Below are 11414 nucleotides of genomic sequence, written 5' to 3'. Positions count from 1 at the left end.
GAACAATCAACAATAAGAAAAATCCAGGAGCTGATTAAAACCTCATCTTATCCTGCCAAATGCCTGAGAGAGGAGGAAGGTCTTCACCTGGTGTTGAGAAGATAATAATGTTGGCACCAGGGAGGCCCCATCAGGGAGATCATTCCGTAACTGAGGGCCCATGCCAGTAGGGATGGGCAAACTTACCACATCCTGGGTCACTGTTAGGTTCTCTCTAGTGTGGGGGAAGGCTCCAGAAGAAGAAGAGGAGGAGGAGGAGGAGGAGGAGAAATGTATCAGTAAATACAGGAAACAGGGGAGGACTCTTCAGGAGTCAAGGATTAATCTTCCCAGCAGCTTATCTGGGAACTCAGCCTCTATTTGAGGAGGAGGAGACATTGGAGTTCACAGATCTCAGAGTCTACTGCACAGTCAACAGGGTGGAGTTGAGAGGAGATGGGAGGCAATCTCTTGGATGGCGGCTTGTGAGAAGCTTCTCAAAAAAGACCCTCCCTATGAAAAGTTGGGAACAGCCTCGCTTGAGCAGAAAGCAATTGCCTGGCTTTGTTAGTCAAATGAAGCTTAGAACACAGCTCTTCTCATGTGAGAAGAGATGTTGGTTTGTTGAATAAAGCTTTGTGGATTACAGAGCAGACATCTTTATTGTCTCAATCTGGCAGGGAGGGTTGGAATCACGACAGTTCCGTGCCTCTTGCTGGAACCCCACCAGATGCCTGACCCTGGTCACCACTTGTGAGTCAATAGGTGGTCTGCAGGCACCTCACTGACCTGTCCATTTTAGGTAAAAATTACAGGTCATCATATTTTGCACAAGCTGCAGCTTCTGAGTCATCTTCAAAGGCAGCCCCATGTAGAGCGCATTGCAGTAATCTAACTTGAAGGTTACCAGAGCACAGACAACTGAAACCAGGCTATCCCTGTCCAGATAAGGGCTTAGGTGGGCCACCAACTGAAGTTGGTAGAAGGCACTTGGTGCCAGTGAGGGCAACTGAGCATTAAATGACAAAGATGCCTCCAGGAGAGCCCCCAAGTTACGAACATGCTCCTTCAGGTAAGGTGGCCATATGACCGGATTTGGCCGGGGTTTTGATGACAAATCCGGGAGGGGGAGGGGAAATCTGGACTTTTTTTCCAAAGAGCAGCTCTAATGGGAATTAACAAAAATGCTTATAACTCTGTCATTTTTAAAGATAAAGTCATGAAACTTGGCATGATGGTAGCTCTTAAGAAGGGCTTTAGTCATACCAAATTTGAAACAGATCCGTTCATCTATTGATTTTTTAGGAATTTTTTAATAATTGAGGTTTTAAAATTATTATTTTTAAAATCATCATTTTTAAAGATAAAGAGATGAAAGTTGGCACCATGATAGCTTTTAGGTAGAGCTTTAGCCATACCAAATTTGAAACAGATCTGTTCATCCATTGATTTTTAGGATTTTTAAAAAAATTTGAGGATTTAATTTTTTTTAAAAAATGTTATTTTTAAAGATAAAGAGATGAAACTTGGCACCATGATTGCACTTAACAAGGACTTTAGCTATGCCAAGTTTGAAACAGATCTGTCCAACCATTGAGTTTTAGGATTTTTTTAAAAAAAGTTTGAGGTTTTTAAATTATTTTTAAAAAATAATTTTAACATGGCAACCATGTTGTCCTCCTTTTTGGTTTCCAAAATATGATCACCCTACCTTCAGGAAGAGTGCAACCCAATACAGAACAGGTTGAGCACCTTCCTTCCAGGCTGAAGAACCACCAACTAACAGCCTCTCAGTCTTATATTGATTGGGATTTACTTTAGTAGTCTTCATCCACAGCCTCACCTGATGAAGATGAAAAGGAGAAATAGAGCTGTATGTCATCAGCACACTGATATACAACAGACTTCAAAACTCCAGATGACCCTGCTCAATGGTTTCATGCAGATGTTGAATAGCTTGGGGGACAAAACCCACATGCAAGGAACCCTGTACTGGAGAATCTATGGGGCTAAGCAATGTTCCCCAAGCTCCACCTTCTGGGGCCAACCATCCAAGTAGGAGCAAAACCACTGCAATGCAGTACCCACCCCATTCCCAGCTAAGACAGTCATTCCAGAAGGATACCATAGTGAATGGGATTGGAAGCCACTGAGAAATCAAGGAGAATTCACAAGGTCACACTCCCCATCTCTCTCCCAACATAACTCATCATACACGGTGACCAATGTGGCCTGAAACCCCAACTGAAATGGCTCTAGATGATAAATCTCATGCAAGAGCATCTGGAGCATCTGATTAAGGGGCTGGAGCATCTCCCCTACGGGGGAAGGTTACATTAACTGGGATTGTTTAGCTTGGAAAAATGGAGGCTAAGGGGAGACATGATAGAGGAGTACAAAATTATAGATGGTGTGGAGAATGTGAATAGGGAGACATTTTTCTCCCTCTCTCAAAATACTAGAACCCAGGGTCATCCCATGAAGCTGATGGGTGGGAGATTCTGACAAATAAAAGGATGTACTCCTTCACACAGTTATGGAACTCACTACCACAAGATGTAGCGATGTCCACCAATTTGGATGGCTTTAAAAGGAGGTTGGATAAATTCCTGGAGGTGAAGGCTTTCAATGGCTGCTAGCCCTGATGGTTATGTGCTATCTCCGGTATTTTAGGCAGTAAGCCTGTATGCACCAGTTGCTGGGGAACATGGGTGGGAGGGTGCTGTTGCACCATGTCCTGCTTTGTTGGTCCCTGGCCGATGGCTGGTTGGCCACTGTGTGAACAGAGTGCTGGACTAGTTGAACCCTTGGTCTGATCCAGCATGGCACTTCTATGTTCTTACGTTCTTATGAGTTGTCTGGAAACCACCCACTCAAGAACCTTGCCAAGGAAAGGAATGATTTTCCACCGGCCTGAAGTTATTAAGATTTTTCAGGTCCAGGGGGGTTTCTTCAGGTGTGGTCTCACCACCACCTCTTTCAGACAGAGTAATCAATCACAGGTTCCACATGCTGATGACTCACTATATTTATTTATTGTTTTATTTATTTGTTACATTTATATACCGCCCCATAGCTAAAGCTCTCTGGGCAGTTTACAAAAGTTAAAAACAGGAAGCATTTAAAAAGTATACAAAATTTAAAAACTTATAATTTATAAGTTTTTATATAAATTATAAATTTATAAGTTTTAAATTTATAGTCAGCTCAGTTGACCAAGAAGCAACCTTGTTTCAAGGTAGCTTCCCAAATCTCAACAGCTCAATAATGGATCCCTTGCACTGCATCTGAATTTGTCTGTTCACCGAGAGCCTTTGGTGATTGCTAGACTGTACAAGTCTGAATGTCCCTAAGATCCTTAAGAGGCTTCTGTGTTTTCCCACAGGCACCGTTTGGCTGGTTTTTAATAGCTTCACTGTAGATCTATTCTACTCCTTGCTTTTTCTTGTAAGGGCAGTTTCTGCATAAATGGCTACCTTGGTTTTACGCCACCTCACCTTTTCAGCCAGGAATAGAATCTTGGCATCTTTTGGCCCTGGGGTTGTGATGCTTAGTGCCAGCACATTCAGAGCAAATTGTGATTTGTTTCAGGAGTTGAAACCAATCTCCTCACCACCACCACCGTATTCTCCCCTTCCAGTGGCGGTCGTGGATCTTCTCCAGATATAGCCCGACTGGGAAACGTTTGAGCTTCAGCTTCAGCATTTTCATATCTGATAATTTTGCAGTGAACGTCAACAATTGGCAGGGTTGGATAACAGACATTCAGCCGTACTTCATATTGAACAGTTTGGGATATTTAGCAGTCAGTGTTTGACAACAGCCTAACAGCTGGCATGCATCAGCAGTCAATATCCAACGGCTGGTTTACAATGGCAATTCTGTAAATTTTATACTAATCCCATTCATTCATCCAACCAATAAGAAAATATCCCCTGCAGTGAACAAACAAACAAACAGTTGGATTTTAAAGGAGGCGCTGTGGGATGGGTTCAACTCCCATTCATTCTTGAATCTCGTTCCAGGGATTCCGGGCAGAATTTAGATGCAAAAACTATATATTGTACTAAACTATTTCCCAAGCAGAAACAAACAGCTCCCAGTCTGCCCACCTGTAATGGAATGAGATCCAGAAATGAATGGGAGCTGCACAAGAGTAGTGAAAACACATTCACTACTATGCATTACCCTAGTGTGCCTGTGTGCACACTATGAGAACTTACACATCTTCATTCACATTTGGAAAATGGCTCTGGCGGAATGGACCCTGTTTGGCGCACCCACCCACCCTAGTTCTAGCAATGGCCTAGTGGGGTTTAATTCTGGCTGGGCCTCGACAATTCTGGCACACGGTTTCAAGGAGACAGCACACAAATGGGTGGTCTTGGTTTAGCTTCACAACAACCCTGTGAAGTAGGTTAAGCTGAGAGATATCAGGGTCACCCAGCAAACTTCCTGGTGGAGCAACGAGCAAGGACTTGAACCTAATCCCACAGCTCCTCCTTCCACCCTCGAGCCTGTGTCGCACTACAAGTTCCATGCGGGTTAGGGATGATTGGAGTTGTAGTCCAACACATCTGGAGGGTGGGGAAGGCTGCACTACACCACCCTGGCTTTTTGTGATTTGTCCATAAGAAGTTTCTAATGCCCCCCCCCCCAATCACTTCCCCTGAAGAACCAGAAACCTGGCTGATGGATGAATTATTGAGTTTTTCGATTCCATGTCCACACAGCTGAGGAGACGCCGCCTGCCTCTGGCACATTAAGGCTGTTAAATATTTCAGCTCCTTGGTACCTTAATGGGAACGTTCTGATTTGCTCTTCCATAAGAAGAAAGAAGCCTCTGATCCTATTCGGTTTGACTCCGTCGCAGTTCCTAGTCACTTTCATTAATCTGAATCTTCCTCTCCGGCCCAGACAGTTTCCGAAGGCAGGAGGTGCGAGTCGAGAGAAGCAAACTCAATTGGACATTCATCCATCACCCCCCCCCTCGGGTACTTTTTGTCAAATATTTTTCAACCTCCAATTATAGAAAGGCACCATCTTCTGGTAAGCAATTAATCTGCTTAAATACTTGTCAGCGTGTGCTGTGTGCAACAGACAGAGATCACAAGTGTGCCTGTTCAGAATGCTTGAAATGCGGCAAAATGTTGCGGAGAGGGTGTGATTAGAAGGGGAAAGCACCTGAGAAGAGTCCCGCTGGATCATACCAAAAGTCTGTCTAGTCCGGCACCCTGAGAAGCCTACAAGGAGGGTTTGAAGATACAATAAGTCCTCTTTCACCTTTTCTTCTCAGCCAGACTTGCCATCAGCACTTTGGACAGCTGCCACCAGCACTGATACCTACCCTGAGGTCTGGATCTGTGAGCCCCCATTGTAATTTCCCACAATGCCCCTGACAGAATATCTCACCAGGGCATTGTGGGAAGCATTTGTGACTGCCCACTGCTTCCACTGCTGCTGCCAGATAAACCCATGGATTTCAGAGCTGGCCTAGTCTCCAGTAACCAGTCCTGAGAGCCACACCGCTTCTGACCCTAGATCAAGGGTAGGCAATGTCCACAAATATGGGGTCAATTCCCACCCCCCACAGAACCCAACTGGGGCTGCACCCCTCCCCACCACCACCAAAATTACCACTCTCACCATGCCACCAAATTTGTTGCCAGAAAATAAAATTTAAAAAATGATTGAGTTCTCTTTAAAACAAAGCAAAATCATTTCAGCAACAAGTTCAGAGGCACAGTGGCAGGGGGCTGTGGGTTGCCCACTCGTTCTGCACAGCATGAAAGACCTATAGTCATTGATCGATTGGTTGATTGATTGATTGCACCATTATGCCACCCAATAACCAAGCTTTACCGGGCAATGAACAGGTAAATTAAAAGCATAAAAGCCCAATAAAAGGTATAATAAAATAGCACAAGATAAAAAAACAACAACACCGAGGGTAAAATCAGTGCAGTACATAATCATTTTGTAAACCGCCCAGAGAGTTTCAGCTATTGGGCGGTATAGAAATGCAATAAATAAATAAACGGTTTGGAGCCAGGTTATTTGAAGGAACGCCTCCTCCCATATGTACCTGCCCGGACCTTAAGATCATCTACAGGGGCCCTTCTCTGTGAGCCCCTGCCAAAGGAAGTGAGGCAGGTGGCTACTAGGAGGAGGGTTTTCTCCGCTGTGGCACCCTGGCTGTGGAATGAGCTCCCCAGAGAGGTCTGCCTGGTGCCTACACTTTATGCCTTTTGTCGCCAGCTGAAGACCTTTTTAATCTCTCAGTATTTTAACACTTAATTTTAACTTAAATTTAAATTTTACTGTTTTAACTGTGTATTTTAATCTTACATCAATTTTGCTGCATGGTTTTATCCTGGTTGTGCTTTTTATACTGTATTTTGTATTTGTGCTTTTAACCTGTAGGTTGTTTTATTATGGTTTTAATTTTTGGGAACCGCCCAGAGAGCTTTGGCTATTGGGCAGTATAAAAATGTAATAAATAAATAAATAATAAAAAACCAAAGTAAAAGCAGCAGCAGCATTAAAACAAAAAACAAAAACCACACAGCAAAGATCTATCAGCACAGTTCTTAAATTCCTGGAAGAATAAAGGGGTCTTTTCACCTGCTGCTGAAAAGACTGGAAGGTAGGTGCCACCACTGAAAAGGCCCTCACTAGGGTAGCCACCTGCCACGCCTCACTTGCCAGAGCACCTGGGGGAGGCCTTCAAATGATGATTTTAGGGTCCAGCTTGGTAAATATGTGAGGATGCTCCTTCAGGTAACCTGACCCCACAGCCACAGGAGAAGATCTGACCCTGCCTGAGGCAGGTGAGCACGTGTGCTGCTGCGTCGCACCCCCTTCCCCTTTTTCTTCCCACCATCGCATCGTACCAGAGGGCAGATGGGCTCTCTGCAGCATTGTGTGGATCAGCGAAATTCAATTTCTCCGAATTCCATCTCAAAGCTTGTTCTGACTTGATCCCGTTTCAGATTGCGAGGTTTGGTTCCCCCCATTTTTTGGCATGAAATTCCAGACGTATTTCCATGAATATATTTTTTTCACACGTACACATCAGTAGTGTACATCTCTGAAATGGACATATTCTCCTCCCATGGATTAAAGTGTAATTGTGCATATTTTTCAAAAGTATGCATTTTTTTCATGCACATTGTCCAATACTGTCTTCTTCTTCTTCTTCTTCTTCTTCTTCTTCTTCTTCTTCTTCTTCTTCTTCTTCTTCTTCTTCTTCTTCTTCTTCTTCTTCTTCTTCTTCGTCCATTGGAAGTGTATGGACTTTGTCCATCTGAGTCCATGTTCAGTCTGGAAGGTGAGAGCTAGTGTGGTGTAATGGCTAAGGTGTTGGACTGGGAGTCGGGAGATCTGGGTTCTAGTCCCCACTCAGCCATGGAAACCCACTGGGTGACTTTGGGCCAGTAAACAGACTCTCAGCCCAACCTACCTCACAGGTGTGTTGTTGTGAGGATAAAATGGAGAGGAGGAGAATTATGTACACTGCCTTGGGTTCCTTAAAGGAAAAAAAGGCAGGCTATAAATGCAATAAACAAATAAATAAGCCTGGGGGAAATGAATTGAAAGTCATTTTTCATATATCCCTAAACATGAGCAGAAGCCTTCAAATCCTGATGTGTGACAACGATGTCATCACCATCTGATAGGTCCAGGAATAGGGATGTACAGAGTTTGTTCAACCCATTCCATCTGTGTTTCGAGGATTATCAGACATCTTTCATTCCACCGTCCACTTATTGCCAGAATCAAATTCTTTGAATGAGAATTTCATTTGTTTGCAAATGTGCATGATCACAAATGCCACTTATGCAAAGGCACACTGGTGTTCATCTCCCCCCCCCCCAAGTAAAAACTGCCCCATTGAATTGAATTCTGCCCCATGTCCACAGATTGCATCCAAATCTGTATTTAGCCCAGAAGGTGAGAACTGGGTCAATCCTGATGAAAACTAAATTGAAATGGATCTCTCATACGTCCATAGTTCTCTGGGGAACCATGTCAGCTGGAGGAAGCAGCTGGTGGTGCATCTCTTTAGGGGGCTGGCTGGAATGCCTGGCTTTGAGGAGGTCCACACATGATGCTGGGTTGGGGAACAGGGGCCGTTTGCGTGCACACATATTAAATGTGTATAACTCACACACATCCCAGCAATCCTGCTACAGATTGCTCTTTCCTTGCTGCTAGAAGCAAGCAGGGTGGATGGATTCAGGGTTCAGGCTGCCATTAAGGCCTTGGGGTCTGCATGTGGCCCCTGGGCCATAGGTTGCACACCACTGGTTTAAGCAAGTGCACATCTCCCTAAAACACCGTAGGCTCCAGGCAATCATCCGTGGGGCGAGCCTTTCACAACGTAAGGCTTTGTAAAGCCATCATAGCCCTGACCTACCAATGTAGCAGCATAAGGTGGGGATGGGGGCTGTGACATAGTTGTGAAGTGGTAGAGCAGACCATGGCAACACAACAGGGCTGGCCCTACCATTAGGTAGAGTGAGGCAATTGCCTCAGGCAGCAGATGCCAGGGGGGCAGCGGTAGTAGCTTCTCAGCTGTTCACTTCTGTCGCAGGACAGAGCTGTACATGCCACACCCTGAACTGGGCCCACTGAATGAACCTGCTGTCTCTGTTGTGGTGGACACGATCCCATTTCCAGTGTTGAAGTGAGATGCAACTGCCAGTCCAGCCAGCTTCTGCATATAGAATGAGGACAGGGCATCATCTTGTCCTTCACCTCTGGCAGCAAAATGCACGGGGCCAGCCCCGCAACACAAGAATGAAATGGTAGAATCAGGAGGTCTCCAAAGGAAACCTAGGTGGGCGGAATCAGTCCAGGGCAGGATCTACACTACTGCTTTAAAGCGCTTTATAACAGGTTTGACAACTGTTGGGGCCCAGGACACACTGCATATACAGCTTTCAAAACGTTTTCAAAGTGCTTTAAAGCGCTTTAAAAGCAGTAGTGTAGATTCCCTCCAGGGCCTCACAGAGTAGGAGCCACCCACAGTTCAGTGGTTCACCACAAGGGGCAGCTGCACATACCATGGGTGCTGCTGACGTGTTTGACCCCCTGCATGGGACTTCCTTGCTGTCATGGCCTGTTCCCCTTAAGCTGGGAGAAGGATTTTCTGGTGATCAATTGGAATCAGAATCAGATTCTGAAGCAGAAGAGACAGTGCCAGAAATGTACCAGCCTACATGGTTGGTGGGGGAGGTCATTCTCATGGGCTCTTCACCAGCTGGGAATGAACCTTCACCAAACTATATCACTGAAAACATCAACAACACACAGTCTGTGGGAAAACAGTATTCTTCAGAAGGGGAGGGCACTTCAGGGCTGGCTGATCCTAGAGTCTACTGCAGACTCAAACAGATGGAGCTAAAGGAAGGTGAGAGAAGGTCGGCCCAGCTAGCTTCTCGCCAATGGCTTCTTCAGAACCAGCCTCCTTGAAGTTAAAGCATTCTGGGAAAAGGCTTTCCCTTTTTCTTGAAAAGACAATTGTCCCACTTAGTTTGCATAGTTTTGCCTAGAGGAAAGTTCCTAGAGGTTAGACTCTCTTAAGGTAGGAAGAGATGTCTATTGTGGATTATGGGGCAGACCTCTTTATGGTCTCAATATAAGGTGGGAGGTTTTAGAAAACATGACACTTGCCTCTAGAGACTGACAGCACTGGAAGGGCCAAAAATAGGCCCAAGCGTGCTTAATGTGGAGCAATTTGAGGTACAGAACCACAGCCCTTCGTGCCTGGTAGAGGCTTGTTTCCTTTCGTTTTGTTCTCTGCTTTCAGAACTGATGGAGATATTGAAGTCAAGTGCACTCACTGGAGAGAGGCTGACGTGGAAGATGTTAAACTCTGGCAGAGGGTGGTTTAGCATGCTGCATAAACAACAGGCCACACCAGAGAGCTTAAACAAAGAGCTTGAGGCAACTGGAAGGGATCCATGGCTTCCAAAGAACAGATTTGGATTTTCTCTTTCAATCATCCTCTTTGCACAATAAGCTACCTGGCTTGGTGCGCAGCCAAAAGTTTCCCAAATATTCAGAGGAGATGCCATACAGCTGTCATTGCCCAGGATGCCAGACATTCATTTTTCCTGCTCATTCCCTCTTCCCTGGTCAAACTACATTTGCATGGCATAGTTCTTCACAGGGAAAATTCAAGGTGATATGCTCAAGATGAGTTAGGACTTCCCCACATGCATTTCGTGTACACACAGGTGGTTCACAGAAGTCATAGTTGAGGGGGGTCATTTCATTTTTTTTAAAAAAAAATTAATTGCTTTTCCACATTACTTAAACACACATCATTACAATAAAAACAACAACAACAACAACAACATACTACATACATGTTGAATAAATGTTAATTACAAAATATCATATCATAACATAATCAATCTTAACATATAAGTGCTCCCCCCACCACGGGATCTCATTCCTGATTCCAAAATCTCATACTTTCTTCTGCTGGCGGTTTCCCACTTCCCTTAGAAAACACAAATATTAGGAACTGTTTCCAAATTCCTTCAAAATCATTTGTTTTAGCTATACTTCTTCTCCACTTAATATTACAAGTCAGTTTATCATTAATAGCTATATCCCATACTTCTTTATACCATTCTTCAATACAATATTCCCCTTGAATCTTCCAGTTCCTAGCTACCATCAATCGTGCTGCAGTCAGCAAACAGTCAGCAAACTCGATATCAATTCTTTAATTTCTTTTCCACATTTTAAATCTTCAAATAGTGACAGTAATGCAACTTTTGGTGTTTGTTCTATCTTCATTCCCACTATTTCTTCAATCTCCAAAAACACCATCTTCCACAATCTTTGTACATATTTGCATTCCCACCACATATGTAAATACGTTCCTTTTCCCCCACAACCTCTCCAACAGTTTGCTGAATGCTGATTATTTATCTTATTCAATCTAACCGGAGTTAGGTACCACCTCCATATAATTTTGAAATAATTCTCTTTTATTCTCACTGACATATTTCTCAACACTCTTTGTTTCCAAAGTCCCTCCCAGCTCTGTTGTCCTATTTATACATTCAAATCTGTCTCCCATACCATTTTTCCTGAACTATCCATCGACCCTTTCTCCAGCAATATTTTATATATTTCACTCATTAACCCTTTTAACGCTGAACTTTCTCCCTTACATTTTTCTCTTTTAACTATTAGTTCCTCAAACTTCGTCATTTCTCTACAATCTCTATTTTCTCTTACCCACTTTTAAGTCGAGGGGGGTCATTTCAGGTCATTTTCAGTGAGTGGCAATGTTCAGCAGCCACCATTTTTTTTCTCTTTCCAGGACTCTGTATAGTGAGCTAGTGTTGCTGCTACTCAGGAAGGTGTCAGGATCAGGCCTAGTTTCCTTGGTGTGTACCCTGAATTGGACT

The 11414-nt window shown here is 44.1% G+C and overlaps 1 protein-coding gene across 2 annotated transcripts in view; it reads left to right on the top strand.

Annotated features, from left to right (window-relative positions):
* Window positions 1–243: 243 nt before the first annotated feature.
* Window positions 244–11414, top strand: part of GOLGA7 (golgin A7) — a 355413-nt gene continuing 344242 nt past the window's right edge. For both annotated transcript variants that reach the window (XM_063138889.1, XM_063138890.1), the window contains exon 1: window positions 244–261. The gene's annotated coding sequence lies outside the window, so the exon portion shown is untranslated. The remainder of the gene's footprint in view (window positions 262–11414) is intronic.

Source organism: Elgaria multicarinata, chromosome 12, assembly GCF_023053635.1.
Source record: "Elgaria multicarinata webbii isolate HBS135686 ecotype San Diego chromosome 12, rElgMul1.1.pri, whole genome shotgun sequence".
Classification (NCBI taxonomy): domain Eukaryota; kingdom Metazoa; phylum Chordata; class Lepidosauria; order Squamata; family Anguidae; genus Elgaria; species Elgaria multicarinata.
Note: the sequence above shows the minus strand (reverse complement) of the source record. Positions and strands in the feature narration are given on the sequence as shown.